Here is a 3521-nt window from a genome sequence, read left to right on the forward strand (position 1 = left end):
CTCATTGGTCATGTGCGCGTTCGTGTGTGTTGGAGGAGGCGGGCTCTATAAGGAAGTAGCAGCCTCTAGCAGATTATCTCCGGTTGTGTATTTTCAAATTCTAGCGATCTCGAGCCGGTTTCTCTCAAATGTACCTACCCCACCTTTAATACGCCAAAAATAGAAAACACAATGATTGTTCACGAGTCCCAACACACGAGTCCAAGTCGAGTCTGAAGTCTTTTGGTCACGAGTCCAAGTCAAGTCTGAAGTCTCTGTGTGTGCGACTTAAGTGCGACTCGAGTCCGAGTCGCAGACTCGAGTCCCCATCTCTGGTGGCTACTGCCTGAGATCAAATGCTGTGGTTTTATTAAATGTGCCAACTGCTAGGACTGTCTTAGGGAAGACAGCTTTTAGATGCGCAGCTCCTCTGTCTTGGAATAGTCTGCAAATTAAATGGAAACTGAACAATCTGGTGCCACTAAATGTTTTTAAAGCTCGGTTGGATGCTAGTCAATCAGAAGCTATTGGTACCTGTTTATGTGGATAATTATGTAAATGATGCTGGATGATGTCCTTTTGTTGTTCTGTTTATGCTTTTATGTTTCATGTGGAACTACTTGAACAGGTCTCCCTTGGAAAAGAGATCAATGATCTCAATGGGATTTTATCTGTATAAATAAAGGTTTGAAATGAAATGAAATGAATGGGAGCCAGAGCCTTTTCTTATCAAGCTCCACATTTGTGGAATCAGCTTCCAGTTTGTGTTCGGGCGGCAGACACCCTATCCGTTTTTAAGAGTGCGCTTAAGACCTTCCTTTTTGATAAAGCTTATAGTTAGGGCTGATTAGATTCAGCCCCTAGTTTTGCTGATATAGGCTTAGTTTGTCGGGGGACATCTTACTTCTTCCTTCTCTCTGTCTAAACCTGTGTACTCTCATGTTCCGATTAACCCAGCTTCCCCAAATGTCTTTCTTTTTGGTGTCTATATACGCCGGGATCCGGAGTCATGGATGATCCTGCGGTCCTGTGTCCTGGATCGCGAGCCCTGGATCTTGAGTCGTGGCTGTGGTCCTGGATCATAGGTCCTGGATGGATATCCTCGTGGATTCATCTTCCTATTATACACACATGCATTTTCAAACATTTGGACTACCTATGTTGCAAATGTATTATCTTTTCAATTTACACACGGCATCTATTGCACGTCTGTCCGTCCTGGGAGAGGGATCCCTCCTCTGTTGCTCTCCCTGAGGTTTCTCCCATTTTTCCCTTTAAACTGTGGGTTTTCTCCAGAAGTTTTTCCTTGTACGATGTGAGGGTCTAAGAACAGAGGGTGTCGTATTGTCATACTGATATTCTGTACACACTGTGAAGACCACTGAGACAAATGTAACATTTGTGATATTGGGTTATATAAATAAACATTGATTGATTGATTGATTGATTGATTGATTGATTGATTGATTGATTGATTGATTGATTGATTGATTGATTGATTGATTGACATATGTTAAATATGTGACATGCATTTAAAAAAAAAGAGTGCTAAGTTATGATATAATTGAAAAAATATATATAATAAAAAAAAAAAGTGTTGTGCTGTGCTAGTTGTATAGTCTGACCGCTGCAGGAAGGAAAGACCTGCGGTATCTCTCCGTGAGACAGCGGGATGCAGCAGCTTATCGCTGAAGGAGCTGCACAGTGAGGACAGGGTGTCCTGGAGGGGTGGGACATATTTTCCAGCAGGGAGGACAGCTTGGCTGCCATTCTCCTGTCTGTACCTCCACAGTGTCCAGAGGACTCCCCAGGACAGAGCTGGCCTTCCTTACCAGTCTGTTCAGTCTCTTCCTGTCAGCAGCCGAGATGCTGCTGCCCCAGCAGGACACACCATAGAAAAATGATGCCACAACAGGGTCGTAAAAGGTCTGAAGGAGTGCCCCCTGCACCCCGAAATACCTCAGTCTCCTCAGCAGAAAGAGTCTGCTCTGTCCCTTCTTGTTCAGAGCAGCAGAATTGTCAGTCCAGTCCAGTTTATTGTTCAGATGAACACCCAAGTATTTGTAAGATATCACAATCTCAATGTCCGCTCCCTGGATGTTCACTGGTGTCGGGGGGAGTGTTGGCGCCGTCTGAAATCCACATATTAATGAATTTGCTTCAGCTGCAAAGATCACTATTCAACACTTCATTCATTACTCTTATAGCTGCTACAGTGAAAACATAATGTAAAATGAATACAATTTTTATTCATAGCACATTTATTTAAGCATGTAATCAGTCTTTTCATGTGGGCAGCAGCAGAAGTGATGGACTGATGAATGATTGTTCAAGGTTCAATTTTAACATTGGCTCATTCCGATATTTGACTTCAGAGTATGCATAATGTAGAAAAGTAATATTAAATCCACAGGTGATATAAAGAACACATCTTCATAAAGAAACAATAGTTGCGAAACTCAAGTTGAATAGGTTTGGTATTAACAGAAGAAGATAAAGCTTTAAGGTTAAGGACGAGGCCTATACAAATACAATGTTTAAAACACAAACATATTTACTGGCCATTGATGTGAAAATCAAGCCAATCTATCTTTGGTGTTATACTTTCACATACAATACATGCAAAAAGAATGAATAAGAACATGTTGGGTAATTTAGTCCATGTCTTCCTTTGAATGCAGTCTATGATGTATAACACATGTTCAAATGTTTTTTCAGAACTCCCCTTCAGTGTTATGTGTCACACAATTGCAGTTATATTGTTTAACCCCTAGATTTCAAACTTTAAGTTTTCTTGACTTTATATGATAGCTTTCATATTATGTGCAGAGTGTTTGAGAATTAAGATTATACAAAGAAAAGGTCAGCCATGAAATTCCTATCCCCTCTGTGTTAGGGAATCATTTGCTTAGGTATTCAACCTTCGACCCAGTTCATCATTTTCTCTTCTCACTGTCTCCTTTCCCATGGCATAGGTCTACGGCCTTGGGTATTGCTGCTATCTCTCTTAAGGAGGAGCAGCTTGGGCGCATTGTTGTTGCCAGTCTATGACAGAGCACAAGCCACCATGAGGTAGTTTACTGTGCAGGGACATGCGCGCCAGGTTCCCTGGCGCGCATTCTTTTCTATGGACGAGAGCTCTAGTTAGATTCAGGGTCCATCATTGCTTTAGTCTCACTGATGAAGAATGTTGATTATTACAGTCCGAACTAGTTAAAACCCTCGAACTGCAGAAGAGTTCTTAAGAATTGGTTTGGCAACCGCTGTGTCAACTCGTGACACACCACCTGTCAATTCTCCGGCCGTAACTCCAAATAAACCATCAGTGTTTGCCATCAAAGCTCCAGCTCTCCTCGTGCCTCTCTGAGTCCTGACTCTCCATTGTTACAGAAGTTTCCCCCACACTCTGCAGTATGTCATGGTTTCTCTGCATATGAGGTATTCATTCGGTACAGGAAGTTATGTTCTTGAATGTTTGACTGGGCCCTATCTGACAATCATTGACTCATGCGCCACATCCGGGTCCTTTTCAAGTTTGGGTA

This window comes from Pseudochaenichthys georgianus, chromosome 16 (genome assembly GCF_902827115.2).
Source record: "Pseudochaenichthys georgianus chromosome 16, fPseGeo1.2, whole genome shotgun sequence".
Taxonomy (NCBI): domain Eukaryota; kingdom Metazoa; phylum Chordata; class Actinopteri; order Perciformes; family Channichthyidae; genus Pseudochaenichthys; species Pseudochaenichthys georgianus.